The 27,359-nt window shown below is 48.9% G+C and overlaps 1 protein-coding gene and 2 long non-coding RNA genes across 5 annotated transcripts in view; 2 read left to right on the top strand and 1 right to left on the bottom strand.

Annotated features, from left to right (window-relative positions):
- The window catches only part of LDLRAD3 (low density lipoprotein receptor class A domain containing 3), a 232,808-nt gene that overhangs the window by 161,344 nt on the left and 44,105 nt on the right, over window positions 1-27,359 (top strand). The gene's annotated exons all lie outside the window — the stretch shown is intronic.
- LOC112663489 (uncharacterized) lies at window positions 688-18,569 on the bottom strand. The gene is made up of 4 exons (XR_003139289.3): window positions 18,065-18,569; window positions 12,035-12,174; window positions 10,751-10,833; window positions 688-5,680 (listed from the first exon to the last, which is right to left on the bottom strand). It is a non-coding gene; the product is annotated as an uncharacterized LOC112663489 (long non-coding RNA).
- Window positions 5,595-7,823, top strand: LOC118351326 (uncharacterized). Its single transcript, XR_004806573.2, has 2 exons — window positions 5,595-6,340; window positions 7,241-7,823. It is a non-coding gene; the product is annotated as an uncharacterized LOC118351326 (long non-coding RNA).

The following is a 27,359-nucleotide window of genomic DNA, read 5'->3' as shown; positions in this document are numbered from 1 at the left end:
ACGCAAACCAGTGCTGTATATTGATTAGAGGCATAAATGTATATGTGAAAGCATTTAAAAATGGACTTTAAAGTTGCAAAACAATACTCAAGAAATGGAAGACAGAGTCAGCGGGGTGGGGGATGGGCAGACAGTGCCGTTGAGAGTGGCTGGATAAGAATATTTTTTTAATGACTAGAAAGTGACGATTGCTAGCTAGTTTTTTTTTAATACTGGTACTGTTGAATATGAATACGCACACACACGTTTTTATTTTTAAATTTTTCTTCTGTATACTTTTTTCTTTTTTAAAAGAATTTTTTTATTTAAATAAGGAGAATTCTTTCATATGGAAAGAGCTGGTATATTCCCATATTTGAAAGGCGAAACAATAGGTCCTGATTGGAGGGAAAGGCAAAGGGTGAGTGTGCAGCCATGGCTTGCGGAACCCATGATTGCATTTCCCATCCAAGGCAAAAGCTTCCCCCCAAGATATATAAATAAGCTGCATATTCCACCTTTAGCCTTTATCCGCCCTTTCAAATACCTGGTCTACATGAAAAGACAAAAAGGAAAGGCAAAATAAAAACAAAAGGAAAGGAAACCAAAACTTAACCCTCAAGAACAGCAAAACAAAACAAAACAAAACAAAAACCCAAACCCTTTGTATGTTTTTTGTCAATTGTGCCCCCCACCCCACCCCCACCCCCCAACAAAGGAAGAGATACATGTACCTGCCCTGCCTCTCCAGCCCGGCTGTCCTCAGGATCTGATGGTGTTAATAGAGGTGAAAATGCTCTATGGAGCAGGATGCAAGGTGAAGGGAGGGTAGTGTTTATTTAATAAGAATAATCACCCGTTGGGCTTTTCTTTGGTCCTTGGCTAAGTGGCGTTTGTAGCCTTTGGAGGCCTGGGAGGATTGGCAGTGATTTACACTCTCCATACCTTGAAGTTCATGTTCGTTTGTTTTGTGAAAACTCCCCAGAGCACACAGCAAAGATAAAAGTAAAGAGAGAGCGGAGGATTGGATTTTTACATGCGTCTTGGAAGGCTTGGGGAGGCCGTGGGAGGGTGGATGCTTCCCTCCAGGAAGCCAGGACAGCTGTCCCGAGGTCCAGGGGCTCGCATGCTCCGAGCAGCTCTGGGCTGCGGTGTAGTCCGAGCCCAGAGTTCAAGGGGAAAGGGGGGCTGGGGGGTGGGGTGGGGGTAAGGTGTTGGTCAATAAAAGGAGCAGGGTCGGGGGAGGAAGGGATGTGGGCTACCCAGTACAGAGAGATGAAGGGCAGGGTGTTCAGATAGTGGTTTCTATGGCAACGTGTGGCGGAGCCGGGTCCCCCCAGCCAGAGGAGCCAGGCTTGGTCTGCACGGAGTCCTCCCTTACCTGAACAGGACCCAGCTGGAGCCCTGGGAAGTCCGCAGACCTGGGTGGAGGGCAGGCTGAGACTCCAAGCATAGCCTCATCTGCATTTCTGAAGGCAATAAATTCTCATTTAAGCTGCAGTATTGATTTGCTCTGTGAAATTGCAGCATCAGTGATTTTTTTTTTCCAAGCCTTACGATTGGGACCTTTCCTCGAATCTCAGATAGGATGTGCAGGAGCTAATTTGTTCCATTTTTCTGAGAAAAAATAAATCTCTGTTCCTTGCTCGTAGGCCTCCTCCTTCCTTGACTCTGTGGGGAGGCCTCCCCCGGGTGCTGGGCAGGGTGGGGGCTCTGGGAAGCACCCCTGGCCGCCTGTCAGCCGCTCTGAGCTCAGGAACACCCCCAGCCTCTCTTTGCTATTTGTCCTCAATGAAAGGGCGGACGACAGTCTAGACCTCACTCAGACAGCCCTGCCGGATTTGTTAAGTGAGCTACACAAAAAGGGCTTAGATGCAAGAAAATCCATCTGTCTGTCTGTGCGGCTCTGTAATTCCGCTGTAATTGTGATCATGATCAGTTTAATAGCTACTGCTGACGTCTTGAGGCGGAAATGTTAATAGTACAACTTGTTCACCTGCCTCCTTTAAATGGGGCTCATCATTAACTCCGAACGCCGGCTACACCACCTTTCAGCAAAGCGGGTGAGGATTCGCTGCCTTGATGGCGGTGCACGCGGCCCCCGCTGCCTGGTTCCTGCCCCCTTCTTGCTGCCCCTGGAGTCATACGGACACATTGACCTTGAGTCAGGTGCACGGAGGCCGAGCAGGTGGGCAGTGGTGTGGCCGGCCGGGGGGACCCGTGCACGTGGGAGGGCAGGCCGCACCTCACTGCCGGCGCACGCTGCCGTGGAGGGGGTGCTCTGTGGATTGCTGCATCTTCCCATTTGTCGAAAGGCCTCAGAGGTTGGAATTTGTGTATGAAGGTTGTTGATCTTTAAAGGCCGAGAATGGAAATTCAGATGCACGGTGCGGTCACGCAAAAACCCGGCCCCAGTCTCCTGTCACCGCAGAGGGGAAAGGCCAGGTTACCCAGTGGGCTCCGAATACCATTGAAAAAGGAGCCAAATCCATGCAGCCTTTCCACTAATACGCATAAAAAGTAGCACCTCCTGTGTGGTGGGCACTGTGCTGAGTGCTTGACATTATAGACCCACACCCAGCGGAAACTGAGTCTCAACTTGGGGAAGCGGTTTGCTTGAAAGCACTGGAGTGATTGAAACCAGTGTCCGAACCCTGTTCTCTTCCAGAGCCTATCACACCCACCTCTTGCAGCCTTGCTTCCCCTGTCTAAAAGTCGCAAAGCATCCCCTGGCCTGAAAGAGAAATCACAGAGATTTTTTAATTTTCGTTTTTGGTTTTTTTGGGGGTTTTTTTGTTTGTTTGGTTGTTTGTTTGGTTTTGATTTGATTTGGTTTGGTTTTTTTAAGTAGACCCTGTGCCCAGTGTGGGGCTTGAACTCAGGACTCTGAGATGATCAAGAGTTGCGTGCTCTACCAACCGAGCCAGCCAGGAGCCTCCCACCCTTTCCGCCAAAAAGAAAACCAAACCCCACCCTGCACCATCGGTGGCCTGTGGCTCTAAATGAGAAACCACCGGAGGCTGGAAAGTCTAGCAGGTGTGGCTTTGACCACTTCACCTTCCCACTGGGCTTGGCGGACCTTCTGCAGAAGATGGATTTTCCAGAAGCCTTGGCTGTTACTGTTGGCCTGGAAATAACCTCACGGGGTAGAAGAATCCTGTAGCTGGGAATTATGCATTTTGCTGCTTGCTGTTTGAGTCCCGAGAGGATGCCACCGGAAAAGGAAAAACGGGCAAAAAGACCTGTGTTGCAGCCTCCGTAAGAGCCGTGGTTAGCTTGGGCTGCCATAACACAGGACCCCAGGTGGCAAGGCTTAGCAACAGAAATTATATTTTCCTAATGCTGGAGACTAGACATCCAGGATCACGGTCAGGCTTCTTCTGAGGCCTCTCTCCCTGGCTTACAGACGGCCACCTTCTCTCTGTTTCCTCGCGTGGTCTTCCCTCTGTACGTGTGTGCATCTGCTGTGTTTCTTTTCCTGTGTTCCCCAATTTCCTCTTTTTATAAGGACCCCAGTCAGCATAGACACAAGTAGGGCCCGGCTAAAGACATCATTTTAACATAATCCCTTCTTAAAGACCTTCATCTCCAACCACGCCTACATCCTGAGGTGCTGGGGGTTAGGACTTCAACATGTGGATTTGGGGGTGGAGGGGACGACACAATTCAGTGCACAGCAGCTAAGTGAGATGGCCACATGGACGGCAGCTGGTGAGATGCACCAAGAGACCCAAATTTGTGTGCAGACTCAGCCACCAGCTCGATTTCTTGATCCCCCTCCAGCTGCTCATTAGTATAACGTCTGTCCCCAGTGCTCTCACCTCCCCAGATTATTTTGGAGATCAGACGTCTAGTGAGTAAGAACCCTCACGCAGGTAGCAGCGTTTTGCTGTTTGCAAATCTTCGGTGCTAAAATGGCAGATGGCTCGTGCATTTAATGACGTTTTCTCTCTCAGTATAAGTAGTAAGACGCGCCTGCCGCCCAGTTCTTCTACGTCACTGAAACCATCCTGTGAACAGTTCTGGGAGCTGCTTCTGCTTGTCCTAGTGGGTTGGTTTCCCAGGGTGGCCATACGTGACCACAAAGGACCCCTCGCTCATCTCAGTAGCTTAAGATAACAGGAATGTATTCTTTTCACAGTCCTGGAGGCCAGAGGCCCAAAGTCAGAGCGTCACCAGGATGGGTTCCTTCCAGAGGCCGTGAAGGAGAATTTGATCCAAGCCTGTCTCCTAGCTTCTGGTTGCTTCCGGCAATCCTTGGCATTGCTTAGCCTGTAGACCTTAGATCGCTCTTGGCTTCTATCTTTATCTGACCTCCTTCCATACGTGTGTCTCTGTGCCTCACATCTCCCCGTCCTTACTCCTACGGGACTCTGGTCATGGCACTGAGGGCCCACCCTAAATCCAGAATGATCTCATCTCTCAGACCTTCACCCAGTTACATCTGCATAGACCCTATTTCCAAATAAGGTCACATTCGTGGTTACACCGGTGAGGACTTGGACATACCTTTGTGGAGGACACAATCCAACCCATTACCCACAGCATCCTGTGCATTTTTCAAGTCACCAGAGATTCCTAACATGGTACGTGTGTTCCAAATATCCCAGCCGATGGCTGTGGTCTCGCTGATGGAACGCTGCAGATGACTTCACGCCCAGGTCCTGTGACTCTGACCTCTCCCAGCCCTGCCAAGCGGTACCCAGCTTCCCGTGTGCCCTGCGGCGGCGCGACGGTGAGCCGTCAGCTTGGGTCCCTAGTGCCTGTTTTTTTATTCCTTTCCCTCCCTGCGTCCATTAATATCTTTTTCTTTTTCTTCTATTGTAAGTGGTACAGTCTGGTACGGGGATTCTAGAAAACACAGAAGAGTGAAAAGAAAACTATAAATTGGGGAACAGTGATGCCGTGCATGCTCATTGTCTTCCACCCCCGTGTCATTTGGGTTTGAACTCCTCCCCCATTGTTTCAGGGGTTAAAACGGAGGGAATGTGTGTGGAGGCTTAGCCTCCCCCGTCCTCATGCACTTGGACTCTATTTCCTCTCTGAGTTTTGGTGCTGACTCAAGGGGCATCTCCATTCCTTCACTGGCAGATCCAGCTTTTCCGTTCCTTAGCTGTGACATCAAGGACCTGTATTATTTTTCTCTCACTGCCTGCTTTGGGGAGATCCTTCTGATGATTATGTTTACTGGTGGGGCCCAAGGGAAGGCGTGAGTCTTAGGTAGTTGTGATGAGAGGTGTGTGAAACCGAAGGGGTTGGAGGTGTAAGCGGAGGTCTGAGAGATGGAAGAAGAGGAAGGTGACAGGGCCATCGTAGGGTCTTCCAATCTCTTGGATGCTGGGTCCTGGTGACCCCTGGCACATGCAGTGGCAGAGGATGCTGCACTGGGATGACTCCACCCCAGCAAGGCTCCCAAACCTTATCTCCCAGGTTCTGAAGGACATGGAGAATTCAGTTGTCTTCTGCCTGCACATCACCGGCCCTGTGAAGTATGGGTCCCCCTGGCTGAGGTCAGCAGACAGCATTGGTAATGAATTGAAATAACATTTTAGCTCAAAGCTTTTGTGATAGATTGTGGTGGTAGGTGCTCTGGAAGGGGCAACTGAAGTCAGCGAAATGGACCCTCATTTATCCCTCCGCTGAACCATCCGTTCAGCTAGCGTCGTTGGCACCTCCTGTGCACCGTTCGCCATGATGTGCCCTGGGATTGTAAAGAGAAATAAGATGTGAGCCCTCAAGAATCTCAGAGCCTAAAAAGAGGAATAGACCAAGGCCAGCTGGGGAGTTGTGTTGAGAACCAACGTGGCAGATGAAGGGAGTATCTAACCTCATTTGGGGGGCCTGGGAAGATGGGCTTTCTGTGGGCTCCTTGGTAGTGAGCCGGCATTCAGGACGGTGTGGGGAGGAGACACAGTGTCCAGGGACTCTGTACAGACATGAGGAGACGAAATCTCAAATCAAATCTGTAAGAGAGTGGAAAAGAGCCTGGAGAAGCAAATTTTGTCCTGGACAAAATTAAGTTGGCAGAAGCAAGAGGAAAACCAAAGAGGAAAGTGTCAGCATGTGGTAAATAGCAAAGGACAAAATAACCCAAGTTGGAAGGCCCTAGAAAGACAGGTGAGTCCAGAGACACTATCTTGTGCCGACCTTGCATGGCAGTATCCGCAGGCTGGTGAGAGAGGAGCCCGAGGGAGAGAGTTTGAGTCTGACCCCTGCTCCTGTTTACTTCTCGTTAAAAATGAGCCGCGTGTCTGCTTCTGGCAGGTGCTCGGGTCCACGCCCTGCAGCCCTCCACAGCCCTGCCTCGCTCATCGCAGACAATAATTGGGAAGAAAGCCATCGCCCGGGACTCAGCCACTGGGTGGGAAGGGCGTGTGCACAGCCAGAGCTGCCTTAGGGCCGGTGGTGTCGAGGCAGGTGCTGTCCTCGCTGAGAGCAGGGGATCCTGTGGGGGGCCTGCACCTGTCTCCCCACAGCCCCCCGCCTAAAGCTCTGCTTCGTCTTTACAGTGCAGCTTTTCTGTACATCAGGCCTGGGGGGATGTGATGGAGCTGGGGAGTGCAGTAGAGGAGGGGCAAGAGCAGGAGATCCTTTTCCATTCCCAGAAACAGCTTTCTTGAAATTAGCACTGTGGCTGCTGGTAGGTGTCATTTACCTGCGAACTCTGGAGCATCACAACCGCCGGGGAGGAGCTGTACCACCTCCTAGTGGCCATGCCTGCCCGGACACCACCCATCCCAGGACTGAGAACATTATTTGCTGAATGAATGAGGCCTGAATTGATCCTTTTAGAACCCCACTATGGGAGCTGAATTGCCTGTGTGTCCTGCCTCCACTGTAGCTTCCTACTGGGGCTCCCTGCCCTCTGCTCCCCACCTCCAGTCCCCTTCACTCACACCCAGTCCTAATCTTTACTTTCTCTGCCCACTGCATAAAGCTGAGCTCTTTTGTTTTTTTTTTAAAGATTTTATTTATTTATTCATGAGAGACACAGAGAGAGAGGCAGAGATGTAGGCAGAGGGAGAAGCAGGCTCCCTGTGGGAAACCTGATGTGGACTCGATCCCAGGACCTAGGGATCATGCCCTGGGCTGAACAAAGGCAGATGCTCAACCACTGGGCCACCTGGGCATCCCTAAAGCCAAGCTTCTTGCTCAATAGTGAAGATTACCCAGATCTGTACTCTTCACCGTTGCCTGTAGGTGCTCCTTGGCTTTCCACCTTTGGCTCATGCCTTTCCCTCTTCCTGGAATGTGCTTCCAGATGCAGCCAGGCAAAAGATCTCCAGCTTTCAAACTTGAATTCGCACGTCTCCTTTTGGTGAACCATGATCACATCTGGGAGTGACTTCAGAATTCCATCACGGCTCAGATGAGAACTCTCCTGGGTTACGGACTCATGCAGTAGCACCAACGACAGTAGTATAAGAGCACCACACCATTGGTGAAGCACACGTGACACGTACATGGCCAGGGCTGCCACCGTGCACGCCTTTGGGGGCCTCCATTGGTGTCGAATGCAGGACAGAGGCACTGCTGCTCACACCGCCACACCCTTATGTAGATAATCTCAGCCCTGGGAGGTGGATGCTGTCCTCTCCATTTTACAGATGAGAAAACTGAGACTACACAGGTTAAGTTTCTTGCCCAAAGCTACATAGTCGCTAAGTGATGGGGCTGGGCAGTAATGAACTCAGGTCTGTTTCCAAAGCCCATGTTCTTTCCTTGACATTCGATTACCCTTCTAATAGATGCTAAACCTTGTGGGATCAGGGTCCCACATCTGATTCCTTTGTAATCTCCCCTCTCTTCCTTTGAACTTAATAAATGCTCATTGGCCAAAACCATTCATCCTGTCGAGTACCACTTACGCAGTTGTAGAGGCTCTGGCATTATTAGCGTGGGTTCAAATGAATAGGTCAGGCTTTAAAATCAATAAGAGCTGAAAGAAGCAAAATATACAATTCCTCTCCTGCAAAGCCTGGGACACTTAAGTCTGTTATCTCTTGGTAGCATCACAAGGGGAGTCTGGATCATAAACTAGGGGACTGGGGGTGCTGAGAGTTTCTTAGACTTGACCCTAACCCCTGCAGCTGGGTGACTCTGAGGGGTTGACCCCAGAGTGACTGATGTCTCCAGTGTCATCTCTTCCCAGGCCAGCCCATCAGATTCCCCATTGCTAAGCACACTACCAAGGGGCAGAGTCAAGGAATACTGACTTTCTAGACGCCTCCTGAGGGAACTAACCCCCCCCCCCGCCCCGAGGCTCCCTGGGCCTCATGTGTTTGCACAGACAGCGTGGTTTATCCTGGAGAGCCTGGAACTGTGGCATGGGCTAGGCAGAGGGTGCCTACGTGACCAGCCCCAGTGAAAACCCTGGGTAGCGGGCCTCCAGTGAGCTTCCCCGATGCAGAGTATTTCTCCTGTGTTGTTACACCTCATTGCTAGGGGAATTAAGTATATCCTGGGTGCCTCCACTGGGAAGGCTCTTGAAGGGCACCTGGATCAGCCAGTTAAGCATCTGCCTTTAGTTCAGGTCATGATTCTGGGGTCCTGGGAATTGAGCCCCAGGTTGGGCTCCCTGCTCAGGGGAGAGCCTGCTTCTCCCTCTCCCTCTGCCCTTCCTGCCCCATTCATGCGCGCTCTCTCTCTCTCTCTCTCTCTCTCAAATAAATAAAATATTTTTTAAAAGGAGGAGTCTTGGAAGCTTGCATCTGGTTTCCCCCAGATTTTGCCCCACAGACCTTTTCCCATTGCTCATTTTGCTTTCTATCCTGTAATAAACTACAACCGTGAGTACAACTAACTGCTGAATCCCACAAGTCCTCCTAGTGAACTGTCACACCCGGGTGTGGTCTTGGGGGATCTCTAACCCAGGAGGAAATGAGTTCAGGTCCAGGGCACAATCAGTCTTTTCTTCTCCTAAGAGAGGCATGAATGATTAGGGCTTGTGAATGAAGACTTTGGAGTCCTGCTTATGTGGCTCCAGCCCTGACTCTGTCATTTACTCTGTGTTCGGGGTAAGTTATGTCCCTGCTCGGCACCTCCAGGTCCCCAACAAAGGGGGTGTTAATACTTGAGGACTCAGTGAGATGCCAGGCCTAGAGGAGATGCTTGACCAGCGCGAGCTTTGAGTGCAGGAGTTCTGTGTTGTCAATGCTTCTGAGAACAGGGCCTCCCAGGAAGTAGACGACCCACAGTAAACATGTGTGGAATGTATGCCCCCAAGAGTAAATACATGCTACCTTGTGTCGCTGCGGGAAGCACCTGGAGCCAGGTGGGGCCAGGTGGGGCCGGGGGAGTTAGGGGTATCGTCAAGTGTGGTGTGTAAATTCCATGTGAGTTCCTGCATGTGCCCACTGACTGACCTCGGGTTGTTGTAGAAGAGAACCTTCGATTGAAAGCCTTGGGGGTTATCTCCACTTTACCCAGACCTCCTTTCCTGTCTGCTGGCTTATCCACCCAGACCTACCAGTGAGCCTCCTTCTCCCCCCAGGGGCACTGAGGCTTCCTTCTGGATTACCTTGGTTTGTCTCTTTTTGGGTCAGTCTGTGAAGTTGTTACAAATGTAGAACCAGGGCAGCCCAGGTGGCTCAGTGGTTTAGCGCTGCCTTCAGCCCAGGGCGTGATCCTGGGGTCCCGGGATCGAGTCCCACATTGGGCTCCCTGCGTGGAGCCTGCTTCTCCCTCTGCCTGTGTCTCTGCCTCTCTGTTTCTCTCTGTGTCTCTCATGAATGAATAAATAAAGTCTTAAAAAAAAAAAGTAGACCCAGTTTCCAAGTACATGATCTAATTAGCCAGTCTCTCGTTTTGAATGGGTAAGTGGAGCATCTCCTCACAATCCCAATGACCCATTTCCCAAAAGCTCCCTTTATGCTGTGTTTTTGCTCCTCTGCCTCTTGAACAAAGGAGAAGGGAGGGCAACACCATTTGCATATTTGTCTGCTCCAGTGGTGGGCAGCCATTTACCCTCCCAGCCTTGGGGAGTTTCTCTGGCTTGCTTTCTTGTTAATGTTTCTTTTACAGGATAAATAATGTGGAAGTGTCATCGGAGACCAACAGGAGGCTGGGCAGCCACGGGAAGGTGGGATTTACTGCCTCCCCTGCAGTGCAAGGACACAGATCCTCTTAAATTTTTAAACATTGGTTGGAGTTGCACCTTCAGTAGTAAATGAGCAGGGAGGAGGGTCAGCCAGCGCAGGGGGAGGAGCTCAGGCTGAGGGTCCGGAACCCCGATTCTGGTTTCATCTCCACCACTCAGTTGTCCCTGAGACCCTGCTGTTCCTCATTTCTGGCATTTGTTCAGTGTCAGTCATCAGACGGAGGCCCAGTTTTGGTCTCTGAGAATATCACACCCGCTGGAAGTCACACTTTAAATGCCCGGTGAAATGAAACGTGGAGAAATAGTCATCCTGCTACCACCACCCAGGTTGCCCAGCTGCAGGTGAGGCTGAGTGGATAAATGACGACTCTCCCCTTTAGTGTGCAGGAGAGGACAAGACCCCCCCCATGGCACAGCTCAGGGGCCCTCAGGCCTCGCCAGTTCCTTCGGCGCCCTAGTAGCTTTCCTAAGGCCCTGCCTTTGTAGCCCCGCATCTACAGCGCTCCACCCGTCGTCACCTAAACTTGGGAGCTACTGTCCTGCTCCTAGAGATCACACAAGAGCCTCAGAGAAACCCTGCTGAAAAGAAATCTGTTGAACGTTGTCTAACCAGCGTGTCCTGAACTGAACTGACCAAAGAACGCACCTCTACCCTCCTGTGCAAACCCTTACCAGGATCCATAGCCGGGGTCAAGCTGGTAACCTCGCCAGGAGTCCGCTGCATGTCTCACCCTCCATCCTGGTCGTCTGCCAACCTGTGTCAGAGCATTAAGAGATGTTTGAGGGGCCGGCTCAGAGATGTTTGAGGGGCCAGCTGGGTTGGAAGAGCAAGAGTCTTGATCTCCGGGGCATGAGTTTGAGCCCCACACTGGGTGTGGAGAGTACTAAAATAAACTTTAATAAGACGAGGTGTTCGCATTTCCTCCCCCCCCCCCCAATTCGTATGTTGAAACCGTGATCTCAGTGCGATTATATGAGGAGGTGGGGCCTTTAGGACGTGATTGGGTCATGAGGGTGGAGCCCTCATGAGTGGGATTAGTGCCCTTGTAAGAATAGGCCAGAGAGCTAGCTTTTTGTCTTTTTTTCCCGTGGGGCTACGTGAAAATTCAGCAATGTGCAGCCCAGAAGGGGGTTCTCACCAGGACCCAGACATACCAGCACCGGATCTGGGACTTCCAGGCTCCCCAGCCAATTTAGAAACACATTTCTGTTGTTCATAAGCCACCTGGTCTATGGTACTTTATTAAGCGGCCGAGTGATTAGGGCACAGGACGACTGTGTCCATCCAATGGCAGCCTCGTCTGAGTCAGAGTTTTCCGTGATGAATGGACGGATCACCAGCTGACCCCAGGCAGCTGCCCCGCAGCCTCCTACCACAAGTGCCTCTCCTCAGTGCCTGTCCTGTCTTCAGGCTCAGGCGGTCTGTCTGTCTTTGTGCTTCTTTCTCTCCCTTCTTTCCTCCTCCTCAGTCCTATACGTCGTCCTCCTTCCCTGCTCCCCGCTCCCCGCTTAGTCTGGACTCTGCTAGGAAATGGGTGGCCTTTGACCTCAGACCCACAACTCTTCCACATCCGAACTGGTCTATTTGCCATCCTTTGGTTTCTCATTGATCAGGAATTAGCTGGTGGCTGACAGGCTCCTCACAGTAGATCGTGGCTGTCTAGGAAATCTGCTGATCTAGAAAGATTTTCAGATGTTGTTAACAACCCACAGAGCGTGCTGTCAAGTATTTGCTTTTTTCAGTCTGCTCTTGGCACTGCCTGCATGTGATTCAGCCTCTCTGCTCTGTGTCCTTTCGGTGACATTCATTATTTATTCAGGGTGTTTGAAGCTATGCCTCAAAATGTCATTAAGAATTCTAAATTATTTGAGTTTCTTCTTCTCTTGTTTAAAGAATTGTAACTAAAACCTCTGTTTTGAGACAACCCCGTTAAAGTAGGAGCTGTGTTGACTTACGCCTCTGCTCCTGAGTTCATTTCTGTGGCCCGTTTTCTCCGCAGTCTGGCTCTGAGGTTCGGAACACGTCAGACCGCTGTCGTTCCTCACTTCGTGACCCTGGACGGCTGCTTAATGTTTCTGAGCTCGGGTTTCTTCCCCTGCAAAATGGGCACAATGATAACTATCTCATAGGTTGGTGGTAAGGATTCAGTGAGAGAAGCAGAGAATGCAGAATACTTAGGACTGTCCAAGAGTGTAAGGGAAAAAAAAAACTGTACCTTCTTAGGTGATTCACGGAGGCCTGCAAATTAAATAGACACAGGACAGGTTAGCAGGAAAAAAAATGTTATTAATATTAATATTTTATATTTAATTTAATGTGCGTGAGGACTTCATGGAAAAGAAAAATCCAAAGCATTTTTTTTTTTTTAGGTTTTGTTTTCTTTGTTATTTGTATTTATTTGTTTTTTATTTGAGGTACATTTCGTATCTTCATCACGGGAAGGCTGACAATATAAAATTCTTAGATATGAAAACTCAAAAATAACCCAAACTAAGTGATGAGTGAAATAATTAATTGCTTTGAGAGGAAAAAGAACAATCCAAATTTTCTTCTTGGATTTTCTTAAATTAAAAAAAAAAAAAACACATGTTTAATGTACTTAAATGGCCATTTCCTGTTTTTAATTTTGTTAACACATATTTCATTGCATTTGGGAATAGGAATAGGGTATATACATAGAGCCAACACTTGGGGATGGCTGCTGGCTTTCTGAGGTGCTTTGCAAATGGTGAGCAAGTTCTCTTATTACATAGCTTGTTCAAAAATATGGGAAACTAATGATAGATAAGGGTTATTTAGTAAAGGGTGTTTATATAGACTCATCTCAGTGCCTTCTCTGTCTCTGGTGGTTAGAAATTCTCTGCTTGCTGTAAGAGTGGAGGACACTTCACAGGGGAGATGATGTCACCTTTCCAGAAGGGAATCTACGCCCTGCTTTTAGGCAGATGGGGGCAGGCACTGAGCTCTTCCCATGTCTACCTTTCCTTAGTTGCCTTCTGCTCAAAATAATCTTCACTCCAAAGCGGCGTATGTTGGGGTGGCTTATTCTCATCCTTTTCATATCCATGCCTTGAGGAGAAGGAAGGGGCCTCTCGTTCTCCCCTGTGCGGTCAGGGGTATCTGGGCTTGCAGTAGACGGTCAGGAATATTTTTACAGTGGAAAATAGAGGAGTGGGACGTGCGGACTGTAAAAATCTGCTGTGGGAGTCTAGCCGAGGCCCTTGAAAGTCCCCAGCCTGTCTTCCTCCCAGCCTCGAGGCGCTGCACGGGTGGCCAGGAGGCCACCTGCAGGGCTCTATGAGAAAGAACCGGGAGGTGAGCAGACTGCGTTCCCCAACAAGTCACGCCTGGCCCTCTGCCTCTTCAGCCATTCTCAGTGCTGGATGCACATTAGGATCGCCCAGGGAGCTGTTCCTTACAACGCAGATGCCAGGGCCACCCCCAGGTGTGGACTGCCGGTCTGGGATGGGGCCTTGCAATTCCAGTGTACAGCCCAGGTCAAAAAGCCCTGGCTTTTTATTTATTTATTTAATTTATACATTTCTTTAAAAGATTTTTATTTATTCCTGAAAGACACACAGAGAGAGGCAGAGACACAGGACAGGCAGGGGAGAAGCAGGGTCTCTGCGAGGAGCCCGATGCAGGACTGGATCCCAGGACACCCGGGATCACGCCCCGAGCCGAAGACAGACGCTCAAGCCCCGAGCCACCCAGGCGTCCAAAGCCCTGTTAGCTGAGAACTAAGTGGTGAGTGGATATGATCTCACTGACCTCCAGGCACTTGGAGGGATAGAAAAGTCCCGTAGTTTCCATCTGGGTTGGGGCTTCGAGGTTGAATCAGAAGCAGTTCATTACCTGCAAGGGCTGCCACCATCCCCCCTTATAGTTTGTGCAGACGTGCTGTCCGGCTCTGCCCAGCGGGACCCCCAGGCGGGGGGTGGGGGGCAGGTGCCTCAGCAGGCAGGACGTGAAGCAGCTGGGCCTCTTCCCGTCAGTCATCATCAGCACGAGCTGAGGGACCTTGGGTCTTCCCGGGGTAGCTCTCCCTCAGAGCGGCCAACCACGGCTTTCTGCAGACCTACCATCTTTCAGTAAACACAGATTGGGTTTTGTTTGTTTACCCACACAAGGCTTTCTCTTGGGGGAGAGTAAGTGAGGAATAGTCTCCGGGCTCTACTCCGATGTAGCATTATTTGGAAACAGTGACTTACTCATCAGCCACCTCCCTCCCACCTCCCGCCACCCACATGACTGGTGGGATGACAAAGGAGGAAGGTCAGCATTCATCATCTTCAGCACGATACGGTTTCAGAGATTTTTAGCGTTTGATTTGTAATGTTTTCAGAAAGCAACATAAATCACGCTGGTAATTTTTTTTACCAAAAAAAAAAAAAAAGAAACAGAGAGAGAGGGGGAGGGAAGGCTCAATCCGTTTGGGAGAACCTGTGTGTCAGTCACAGCCTCTTTGGATCTGGTTGAAAAGCTGCAAATATTTTTCTCCGCACAAAGTACACTCGGGTTTTGTTGATGATGTCGTTGTTAGTACAGATCTCCTCAGGGGCTCCGAGGAGCTCTGGGGGGAGGGTGGGAAAGAGAGCAAGGGCTGTAATTTTCAGCCTGGAATAGAAGCAGCAATTTTAAGCAATTTAAAACATTCTATTAAGAGCAATCTGTTGGTCTCCTGCTGGAGGGAGGGGGCCGTGTCTGGGGTCCTCCTGCCGGTGCTGTAAGGGCCTGCGGGGGGCTCCAGATTTTGCACAGAGTCTCCCACACCCCCGGAGCTGTCAGAGAGAGCCCCCACCCCTAACTTTGCCCCCTCACGCCTTTAAATGGGAACATGAATAATTTCCTGCTTAGTGGAGGACATATTATAAAAACTAGAAGTGAGTTGCCCAGATAAAGCCAGGCCTCTGGGGGCTGCCAAACTTGATTTTGTCGTAAAAGAAGAAATCGAGGTGGTTGACTGAAGAGTTTCCCACATTGCGGCTGACGAGCAGTGTGTAGCGCTTCCGTGGATCGCTTACATTTCATTTTCTGTAGTCAACCTTCTTGCAAATCCCAGGTGAGCCGTGAGTCCTTGGGGCAGGAGAACAGATGAACAAACTGGTCAGGCCAGGGAGGACACTTGTCAGCAGACTGCCCGTGAGTTAGAACCCACCCGGTCGGGTCGGGGTCACGGCAAGGAAAGGGAGCCCTGGCCAGGAAGCCGGGTGTCCGTCTCTGGAAGAACGAGAATGTCTCTATTTTGGTCCTTCCTGAGACAGGCAGTGTCTGCCAGACGAGGAAGTGTCCTCCTTCTTGAGCCCGTGTTGGAAGGAATCTGGATTTCTCTAGGGCAGATGTTCATACTGCCATGTGGCAAGCAGCTTGGGGCTTAGTAGAAGGTAGCCTGTGGGTTGGTCACTAGCTTTCAAGTCCTATTGACCCCAACTCACAATAAGAAAGTGTTTACATCACGGTCAGGTGCATAGATAGGAATGAGTTCTATATGCGGTGCCCTGATATGGTTAATAAATTCTGTGTCTGACTTAGATGCTGGCCCTGACCCACTGTGTTGGTTTCTCTACTTGATACCAAGCCACTGCAGCAGGGCTTCATGAGGAGGAGCTCAGTGTGTGAGTTCCTAGAGGGGCCTCAGCTAGAGTATTTCCAGCAATGTTACTGTCCGGCTGCGTTCCCTTTGTGGCCAGTTGAGTTTTTTTATTATTTTTTTTTTCCAGTTGAGTTTTAAAGAACAAGCCCTCTGCTATTCCTCAAATGGGGCAGGACTCTCTGACCCCAGGGCCTTTGCACTTGTTCTTTCTCCCGATTAGAACATGTTTCCTCCAAACATCCAAGGGTCCGTCTTCAGTTCTTTCTCGCCTTCCCGATGAGTCGCCCACCTGACTGTCCTGCTTGTAATTACAACACACCTCCCACCCACACTCCTGTTCACTCTTCATTCCGCCTCCCACGCTCCGGAGTTCTTTGGTGGCTGTGTCGTTCCTTCTGACAAGCAATATACTCTCCGGTTTATTTATCATACCTGTTGTCTGCCTCCCTCTGCTAGCCTGTGAGTTCGGTGAGAGCAGGAATTTTTGTTGTGTCGACGTATTTATCCCCAACAGCTGGAGGAGCACCTGTTTGTTGCGTGATGGGTGCTCACTGGAGATTTTGTGGAATGAACAAAGGAACGAGTACGTGACTAAAAGTCACAGCTGCTGCCTGTGACTTTCTTGAGTTGAGGAAGTTGAGGGAAGGGTGAGCCCCCACTTGAATCAGCATGACAGTGAGGAAGGAGAGTGGGTGAGACAAGGAGGCAGGTCGTGGGAGCCAGTGAACATGCCCGGTGATGAAGGGGAGGTCAGGGACCCGGCATCAAGGTGACAAGGTCCTGTGGCCTCTTCCCAAAAGAAGAGCCCATCCTCATGTCAGGGGGACCAGGACGTGATGAAGGGCCAGCCTGGCTCCCTCTCCTCCTGCTCAGGCCCGAGTCTTCCTTCTCTGAGTGTTCGGCCTCTCCTCGGCAGCCGCTGCGGGGCTTTGGTTGGGACCCCCTTGAAAATGCGTGGTCCCCCCTGCCGCATGTTGCTCGTGGTTGATAAGACCATTGCGGGAGCATTTCTAACTCCGCTGCTTTAGTGGCTGTGACTGAGGCAGATAAGCAGCGGTCTGACAAAACTAAAAGCCTCTGTCCCCCACACCCCCCCTTCCTTTTTCTTGCTTGAGTCACAAAGAGTAAACCCAAGTCTGTGTAGTGAATGAACATTGCGGCGACGTGAACATGATAAAATTCCAACTTGCCGCTTTGTGGGAAACATTGCAAGCGCCCCGTCTTTGTTCCCAGACCCCTCCATTCCGTGTGCAGGCCAGCCACCAGGGCCTTTGCCCACCAAAACCTGCAGGAAACTTGCACCCACAGAAAGCCAGTATGATATTCCAGCCAGAGGAGATAAGGCTGTGGAGGAGCAGTGCCAGTTGGGCCAAATCCTCCTTGAAATATTTAATTGAATGCATATCCCAGTAGTTCTTTTTTTTCCCCCTTAACCTATATTTAGCCCTGCAGCAAAATAAAAGAAAATGACAAAATAAAATAAAATACTATCCCTGGGAGTTTATCCTTTTTGTAATGAGGCTCTCAGAGGCCAGTTGTTTAAATGTTTGTATCCCATTGTTCAAGCCGGGAATTCTGTTGTCAAAGGAGAGGATCTCTGAATAAAATAATGCTGTTTGATTCCCTTTACAGTCATGGTTTACCTTTTTTATGGTAGTTTTCAGTTTAAGAAAATGTTTTCAGGGGCACCTGGGTAGCTCAGCGTTTGAGCGTCTGCCTTCAGCTCAGGTCATGACCTCGGGGTCCCAGGATCGAGTCCCGCATTGGGCTCCCTGCATGGAGCCTGCTTCTCCCTCTGCCTGTGTCTCTGCCTCTCTCTCTGTGTCTCTCATGAATAAATAAATAAAATTTATAAAAAAAAAGAAAATGTTTTCACAGCGAAGAAACCAAGGCCGAAAATGCACCTGTGTCCTGCCCAGAGCTGCCCAGTGACTCTGTGGGAACCTGCTGGAAGCTGGATCTGTACCCTCACCGAGTGCCAGTCTCCCCATCTCTACCCAGCCAGGGCTTCCTGTCTCTCATGTCTCTGCCCACTGGGCAAGAGGACAGGAGCCCACGGGGTGGGGTGGGGGCCCAGCACTGGGTAGGAAGTACCTTTCCTACATTACTGGCCCGCTGGCTTCTTCCAGGAACCCTGTGAAGCAGGCTCTGTGCCCCCCACCTTCTCGTTCAGAGCATGGCAATTCAGAGTGGCTCTATTGCAGATGAAGTCAAGCTTGGGCACCAGAGCCCCTGCAGGCCTAGTGCGCAGGGACTTGGACGAAGGGCGGAAAGGCCCTCAGCTGGGTAGATACACTTACAAAGAGAAACACTAGTGACAGCAAAAAAAAAACAAAAAACAAAACAACAAACCACACACGCAAAACTCCCTGCCCCTGTGGAGTCAGCCTACCTTCTAGTGCCCCATTTTGGGGATGGATGGATGGAATCCAGCAATTCACAGAGGCCAAGGCCATTTCTGCTCCAGGGATAATAGCAAGGCCCTCTTGCTAAAAGGCTAGAACAGATGCTTTTGTAGACATACACGACGTAGCTTCCGACCAGGAGGTTCAGTTCCGTCAGCACGCTTGGTCACTGTGGCAACACGTCTCCTGACTCGTACGGTGACTGAGAGCAAGAACAAGTTCTTTGAGGACGGAAGCCTTGCCTTAATCAGGTTCGTACGCCCCGCCGTACTTGACGCTTCCTGGGTGCCTATTGAATGCTTAAATGAACGAAACATGTAAATCAGTTAACATGAGGCTCTCTGAGAATGAATTAACATCTGTCAAGAGTTGTGCAGCTCACAGACGTAGAAATATCCCAAAATAATCACCCCTAGAGAGATCTCCGAAAATCAGCAGTGAAAGAGCTAAACGAAAACCATAAATCATTCCATTACAGACTCTCATACGTGTACAAGTAAGCGGTTTTGGAAGTAGGATCAGTGCATAAGCTGCATTTAGCCTTGGTGTGCTAAGCAAATTTGAACCAAATATAAATTCCTGGCGTGGTGTTCTTAAGCCACTGGGCGAGGGGGTGTGCTGGGAGGAAGGAGTTGGAGGAGCATCAAGGCTATTTTTGAAAGTTTTAATCTACATTTTTAGAAAGATGGATTTTTGAAGAATTGGAATATCCATCACCTCCCACTGGCAGGATTCTTCACTGGGGGAGAAGCGATGGCACATCCCATCTTCCTTGGGTCTTTTCGGATCACGTTATTATTAACCTGGCTTCCGTTGCTGTGCAGCACGTGTGAGAAGAAGCCCTTCCTTGGCGCCCCCACCCCCCGCCCTTCACCTCCTTATTTACAGCCCGCGGTAGGCCCGTTGAGTGTGACGGGAGAACCCAGACAGAATGTTAATACGGAGGAAAGACACGTGAGCCCTGGGCCGTGGGTGCACACGATGGAGGGGAGGCCGGTCCGCTGTGGCTCTGCCCCTGGCATTAGCTTGGACTCACTAGACGCCACACACGGGGGGTGGTCGGAGCCTCAGCCACGAGCCCCTCCGCCGACAGCCAAGTGCCAGCCCTTGCGCTCGCAGCATCCCCCTGGAGACTACATCATTAGCCAGGGCCCTGGGCTTGGCCAACAAGGGCGGGGGGCGGGCAGCGAATGCTTGATTTGCAGTGGGAACGCACAATTTGGTAGGGAGCCTCCAGTTTTAAGAAGTGTTGGCTGACATTACAGCTTACCCCATCCCCTTCTCCTGACAGTCTTCTTTCTGGAATATTTCAGACATAAGGGATAGAATGGGGTTGTTGTTAGAACTGGATCCTCTCGGGGGGTTGGGGGGAGGTTGGCACTCAACAGTTGTGATGTTCAGCAGGACAAATGTGGCCTGGAAGCCAAACGGCATCTTCCTCCCCAGGTAGTTGAAGATCAGCTCACGGCCCTGCCCGCGTGCATCTGCATGGGCATCTGGTATTGGTGTAAGCTGGGGGCTCCGAGTGGGGGCAGAAAAGGCAATGCACAGGCACCAGGCAGGAAGCCAGGGTGGATCAGGAGAAAGGTCTGGAATTACGGAAGGCTGCAGATAAGCAGTTTGGGTTGGTTTCCAACACGGGCAGTTGCCTGCTTTAATGTCTGGATAAGAACTTGCTTGTAATTGGTAGATGGATTGCTTAGATGTAAATGGAGCCTGCAAAGAACCTATTTCCTTCCGCAATTAAACATTCCCCCCATGATTTCTCCACCATCCTTCGCCAGCAGACCCTTCCTCCTTGATGCACAGCACAGAAATGAATCATAGCCCAGCCTGGTTTGAATGTGTTTATGGGCTGCACATTAATGAAGTTTCAGCCTCGCTTGTGACAAGATAGAGTGCAGTGGCCAGCGTGGAGACGTGGAGCGTGGACAGTGCTGGGGTGCGATCCCCACCAGCAGACGAGGAGGTCCCTTTAAGTATTCCTCATTTCAACAGGATTGTAAAGGCGGACGCCGTCCTTCCCTGGCCCTGGTACCCACCCCATCGCTGCCATGGAGGTTTGATAACTAAGTATTTAGAACAGTTTTCCAGAGAGGGATGTGTGGGGGGTGATTCTTGAGGGTTATAGTAAATATCTTTCACCTTAAAGAAAAAAAGAAAAGCTGTATATTTGGCATATGGATTGACAGAGGATCGTGTATATGAATCAACGCCTGTATTGGTGGAACATGCTAAAAATGTTATTAATGAAAGTGTTCAAAGTCGGCTTTTTCAGAGCACCGAAGGCTCCCTTTTTTACTTTGTCATTAATGCTGAGTGGCTTCACTTTTCCCTGCTTTCACCCACGTCTCTGCAGACCTAAGTCAGGAAGTGGAGACCTAGAGCTTCTAGTGAGAAGAGAGGAGGTCGGGGGCCAGATGTAATTAAGACCCCACTCTCCCCGTGGCCTGTCCTTGACTTCTGGGTTAGAGAGGAACCAGCAGTGTCATTGAGGCCTGTGGGGTCTCAGCCATGCGCTGCTCCCAGGCCATGGAAGATTGTATAGGGGGCGCCTGGGTGGCCCAGTGGTTGAACATCGATCTGCCTTCAGCTCAGGGCGTGATCATGGTCCGCCCCCATCAGTCTCCCTGCAAGGAGCCTGCCTCTCCTTCTATCTCTCTGCCTCTCTCTCCCTGTGTCTCTCATGAATAAATAAATAAATAAAATCTTTAAAAAAAGAAAAAAGAATGTACAGGTGTTTTATGGGCAGCACACAGGCATCGGATGTGCCCACCCCAAGAGCCCCGCATCCCCCTGCCCTGCTTTGCCATGCTGCTGCTGCCGCCGTCATGTGACCTACTTAGATCACCCGAGTGTTGCTTTATTTAAAATTGAACAGCTTTCAGCCACTTAGAAAATATGCCAATAAGCTCATCACTCACACAAAATGGTTCCACTACCCCAGCACCCTGCATATGGCCTTTAGATCACTCCTCATTCCCAGAACCAGATGGCTGGCTTCAAAAAAATCTTGCTCGAGCAGGGTCAGAACGCTAGAGATGATAGCTTTCAGATGCACAGATTTGCATCGAAAGGAGAATGCTGTGATTGGGGCTGAGCTCTGGCAGGAGAAGTGTGCAATCCCATCCGTGCCTGCCCATCCGTGTGTGCCTGTTCTAAGGCACCGCATGGCACACCTCCTTCCGATGAATGAACTTCAGCAAATGGAGTGTCCGTGACAGCTGTTTGACTCATCCTAGAGTCGAGCAGTTTAGAGCTGACAGCCCTAGCTCTTCATTTCACTTCTTAAGTGAATTCTTTTGGACAGATAGAGATGCTTTGCAAGCAGGCAGCTGACCAGATTCTTCTGGGTTCCAGATCTGGGGGTTAGATTAGAAAATTTTGGTATTTACAGGTCGGTTTCACCTTGAATTAGCTATGGTTCCATTGTTACTGTTGGTTGAAGGAGACGTCTTTCAAAACCTCACTTCTACGACTGAACTTGCTTTACAAAAGCAGAATAAAACCCTATGTTGCTGTTATCAAAGTACACAAACGTATTACAGGACATTTGGGAAATGGAAGAAGGAAACATCACCCATATTTCCTTTAACCATCGATAATCATCATTGGCTTTTGTTCTTGCACAATGATTTTATTCAGTTTTGCATCCTACCTTTTCCCCTCTTGTATTAATAAATATTTTCACATGTTGTTATAAACTCTTAATAAGCATTCTTAATGATTGCACGATGTTCTATGAGACGGATGCACCTTATTTTACTTAAGCCACATACCTATCGGTGAACATTTCGGTTTTACCATGGAGTTCTTGTACACAGAGCTGTAATGGCCTATAAAGCTTTGTTTCATGTTGTGAATTCCTTAGGATAGATTTCGATAGGCTTTATACCAGGTCTGAACACTTAGGGCTCATTGCACTTTAATTACTAAATTGTTTTCCAAAAAGATTGTAGCGTTTTCCACCCCCGCAGGCAACTGGATAGACCACATCTTTTCACCACATCCTTGCCAACATAGAATATTACCATTTTTAAATCACTTCTGCATTGCTAGGCAAGAAATGATATATAATTGCCTTTAATGCTTCAGCTCCCCCTTGAAGTGTTGATTGAGGCTTTACTTAGGAAGACCCTGCTGTATTTTTGCATAGTTCATGGAAATTTTAGGAAAGGGCTCTTGAAAAAGGAAATCATTTCTTTTCATTCTACTTTGTGAAAGCTCTCATCTCCACTCCCACCCCGACTCCCCCGACACACACACACACACTCTCTCTCTCTCTTTCAAGTCATCTTACACGAGGAAATCTATAACCAACTATGAGAGCAGGAAATTGATACTCCAAAGAGTCTGGTGATTGATAAAGGCCACCCAGTTCTCAGGCAATGAACGACCTTATCTGGATTTTAATTTTTCTGACTTTAACTGTTTAGTCAATAACCATTGGGTGCCTACTGTTTACAGGCTTTCTTTCCTCCCTTCCCTCCCTTTCTCCCTCCCTCCTTCTTTCCCCTCTCCATCCTGTGACAGTCTAGGTGAATGTCTGACAGAGGGAAATTAACTGGCTAATCCATGTGCAGCAGCCCCTCGTTCCTGCTCCTCTTCGTGCTGAACATGATTTATAGTTGTTTGGCAGGAGGTCAAAATTTGATTCCTTGGAGTGGGGGCAGAGGGGGAAATATTTGATTTCTTTGACACAGTTCATTAAAAATTCATACATATGGATCTGAAAATGAAACATTTCTCCATGTCAACATGAGTTACAGTGGGAGCCTAGAGCAGGACGTCAGTATTCGAGCGCGACACTGTCCTCAAGTAATCACATCAGCATAGCAGTGCCTTTATGAAGGAAGGGGGAGAGGTGACCTGGGCTCGGATGGTGGAAATGAGATTTCTTTCTTTCGCCTAAGGGCTTTCCTTGTAAATAGGGGCCAGTTTATTAGAAAACCTCTCTATCTTAAAGAGCCCAATTTATTCATTTATTCTTTTGTCCTCTCGTGTGACAAATATTATCCAGTTTCAGCTGTTGGTAAGGTGCATATTAATGAAATGTGACCTATTTCGAAACTCTCTGCTATTTCTACTTTCTTTCCTAGACCCTCTTCTCTGACCCTTTGCTTTAGAGTTGTCTGATTTTTACAATGTCTGGACTCCAAGCCTTTTATTACAAATGCCATAATGGTTGGAAGCATGATCTTCTAGTCCAGGGCTTCTCAAACTAATGTGCATACAAATCACTTGGAGATCCGTTAAAATGAAGGTTCTGATTCACTAGGTTCAGGATGGAGCCAGAGAGACTGCATGTCTACCGGGCTCCTAGGAGACACCATTACCGCTGATCCAAGCACCACACTTTGAATAGTGAGGCCCTAGTCCACATAAATACCCTGGAGTTGAGAACATTCCCCCAGAATTCATGTCCAGCCAGGAATGATGAATGTGACCTTATCTGGAAATAGTCTGTGCAGATGTAATCAAGTTAAGATAAGCATATTAGTCAGCGTTCTCCAGAAGCACAGAATCAATATCTATCTTTCTGTCTATCTTTGGAGAGAGAGAGGAGAGATTGATTAACTAATTTGAAAGAATCACGGAATTGTAGGACCGGGCAAGTCCAAAATCTGCACGACAGTTCAGCTGGCTGGAGAGCCAAAGAAGAATTGATATTGCAATTTTGAGTCTGAAGCTACCTTCTTCCTAGGAGAACATCCGTCTTTTCTCTTAAGATCTTCAACTGATTGGAGGAGGCCCATCCACACTATAGAGAGTAATCTGCTTTTCTCAAAGACTGGCGATTTAAATGTGAACCACATCTAAAGAAATACCTTCATAGCAACATCTAGCCTGATGTGTGGTTAAGAGCTAGGTATCATAGCTTAGCCAAACTGACATATAAAATGAACCATCACAACAAGGTCTTATCAGATTAGGGTGGGCCCTAAATTCAATAGGACCGGCCTCCCTATAAGAAGAAAGAAATGTGGACCCAGATACAGGGGACCATGAGAAGACAGAGATTGGAATGTAAGTCGAGATATGCCAAGGATTGCTGACAACCACCCGAAGCTAGGAAGAGGCAAGAAAGGAGTCACTGGAGCCTTACTTTATGTTGTTTTAAGCCACCCAGTTTGTGGTGCTTTGCGAGGGCAGCCCCTGAAAATTAATACAGTGTCCTAAGTAATAAGCCAATGACAAGCCTCTGAACATCGTCGTTTGACTTCTCTGGTAATCTGCAGCCTTGAAAGATAGACCCGGAGTCTGGAGAGTCCATGAACTACAGAGTTTGGTAGAAGAGCAGTTCAGAGCCCCTGTGTCCGAGAAGGAACTGGTCAGGGCGCCCCTCTTCTCCCTCTTCTCTCCCTGACTCGAAAGTTGGTCTGAAAATGCTACCCTGTCTCCTCCTCTACTTTCTCTTCTCACTCTGCCCCGGGTTGGAGGGCAGCCTGGTGACCGACGAGGAGGAGTTAAATTTGCTTTTCATTGAACAAACTATGCTAATTAACATGTACCCCACTGGGATTGCCATTTGCCATAAGTAATGCATATTTCATTAACATTTGCTTTAAAAACCAACAAGATCATAAAGTTAAGATTGCTTTAGCCTAAATGCTGTCCAAATTTAATATGCGTGATATAACCTCCCGGCATAGCAATAAGCTTGAGCAGGCAATTCGTGGTGCCTCGCTGATGCTTGTTTTTAACAGGAGGAGAATCAATACTCGGGTGAGGGTTAGACTAACAACGTGAGCCATCAAGAACCCAAGAAATAATTAAGGTTATGATAGTAACAAAATAACATTGTTGTAGGGGAATGGATAGATGATTTTATTCTGGGTGAGTTTTTTTTTTTTTTTTCTCCCCTGCCTTGGGCACATTTGTTGGCATTTTACGAAGGAGGTAGAATCAGGAGGTATTATTATTATTTTATTTTTTTGCTAGAGAATGTTTAAGTAAATGTCAGTTGTGATCAATAGGGTAGCCTCCACAAGGAAAGCAAAGCTGTAAATGTCACTCATTTCACTTTTCAGCAACAATTGTGTGTGTGTGTGTGTCTCGCACACACCCATGCTGAAGCCTGAAATCAGTGAATCCAACTTTCGCCAGGGGGTGTCAATCAAAATCCATCGTGGAGAAACAAAATTACTCTGAAATAGTGGAGTTTTTCCTGACAGTGATAACATGGAGAAACCAAACTCTTGATAATGGGATTTCTCAACTATCTAATTCAGCAAATCAGTGACTCTTCGGACTGCCTCTAGGTGGATCTCAGACTGAACACAACCCTCACTCATCATTCTTGGAGCTTGAGAATATGCTTGTCCAAGTGTCGACAGGTCAAAGTGTAGCTATAAAGAATGGCACATAGTGAGGAACTCGGTGTTCCTATGGTGAGACTCATTCTGGTTTTGGACTCCCCCAAGAGTCTTCAGTGTGTCCTGACTCGTGTCAGTGCAGACTCTAGTTATCTAGCATTAGCTAGACCCTACCTGTCCTGGGTGACACAGACCCTTCTTGTTCCTCTCCTACCAGTTGGTGGCCCATCTGCTACTGCAGTTCAAACCATCCTGTTTCTCCGTCTTCCAGCCCCATCTCGCACAAGTTCATGGTTCCCACTTTCCAGAGATTAAGGCCACCCAATCTGAGTTTCTTCAACTTCCTTTCCACCTCAGGCACTGGATTTCCTACTGCCCCTCTCTCTCCACTGTTGAGAACCCTCTCCTTCCAGAAACCGACATCTTTCTTGCCCTCCATGATTCATCTGTCAACTGGTCTTCCCATCCTCTCATTCTCCCTCAGACCAGTCCAGCCTCCACTCAGTGTCAGATTTATCTTTCCCAATCTTCCTTCCAGTGTTATGTCACCCACTCAGGCATCTTCCAAAGACCATCCCCTTTGCCTTTTAGATGAAGAGTAGGCTTCTCACCCTGGCATTCAGAGCTTTGACTCCAATGGACTTCTTCATACCCTGTCCCCATGCCCCAGCAAAACTGGATGATTATCATTCCCCAAACAGATCTTGTCCTTTCCCATCATTCACTGTCTCCCTCCACAGAGCCACCCCAGTGCTTAGATCAGAGTAGACACTCTGAGTCTTGGTTTGCCCCCAAAGTGCCGCATCCAGTTCTGCATCCAAGGGCTGTTGACTCTTGCCTGCCTCAGTACAGTATCATTTTCCTCACCCACATCATTATTTGAAGGTCCCTCCCCTCGTAAGCCACAATTCTTCTGCACCTAGGATGCATCTACTGCTTTGCTTCTTTCTGCTGCTTGTGGCCGGGTGGACCTGGGTTGTCACGGACACAGTGCCCATGCTGCTTTTTCCTAGAGTAACTTTTTATGGGTGCCAACTCTTCAACATAGATTGTTGAGTACCTGCCAGACACTGTTAAAGACATTGGACACACAGCAGTCAACAAAATGAGTAGAAATCCCTGTCCTCAAGGAGCTTGTATTCTAGACAGACTAGAAACATAATGAATACATAGGAGGACGTTGCAGGGAGCCCCATGAGGCTGAAGCAGAGTGAGGGAGCAGAGTGGAAGGAGCCAGGATGAAGAGTCTGGGAACCAGATGGTGAATACACTACGAGTGTGGGAGGTACTTTGATTTCCCCTCCAGGTGAGATGGAGCTCATGGAGAGTCTTGAGTGGGGAAGTGACATGACAAGACCTGGCTGTTTTCCCAGGATTTCTCCCCAGCCACTGTGTTGAGAATAGACTTTACAGGATGGTGGTGGGAGCAGGAAAGCAGGTGGGTGGAAGCTCTTGCAAAGATCCAGGCATGGGCGTGTAGCCCCAGGACCAATGGCGGTAACATGAGAGATGGTGAGAAGCCGTTGAGAGAATCAGGCTGAGTTTTGAAGTGGGTTCGTTAGAATTGCTTATGGACTTGAGGTGGATGGAGTATGAGGAGAGTTGATGAGGACACCAACGAGTTTGCCCTGAGGAAATGGCAGGATGGAGTGACCAATAACAGAAATGGAGAGGGTGGGGGGTTGTTGTGAGAAGGACAGATCAGGAACTCATCTGGCGACGTATCACCGCTTGAGGTTGAGTGTGGCCTCAGGTGGCTGATCTCTGGAACAGCTTGGAAACTCTCCACCACATACATGGCCGCACATTAACTTTTTAAGAATACAGTATTTGGGTGAAAAAGTATGTCTTCCTCACTATCCCTGCTGCTCTTGGATAATTATTGTTCAGTTTGCTTTTTGCTTTTTTCCCCCAGATAATGTGTTTCTACATGTTATGCAAGTCCAGCCTTGAGCCAATTAGGTGC

The sequence above is a fragment of the Canis lupus genome, chromosome 18 (assembly GCF_003254725.2).
Source record: "Canis lupus dingo isolate Sandy chromosome 18, ASM325472v2, whole genome shotgun sequence".
Taxonomy (NCBI): domain Eukaryota; kingdom Metazoa; phylum Chordata; class Mammalia; order Carnivora; family Canidae; genus Canis; species Canis lupus.
This window is presented reverse-complemented; position numbering and strand designations above follow the sequence as displayed.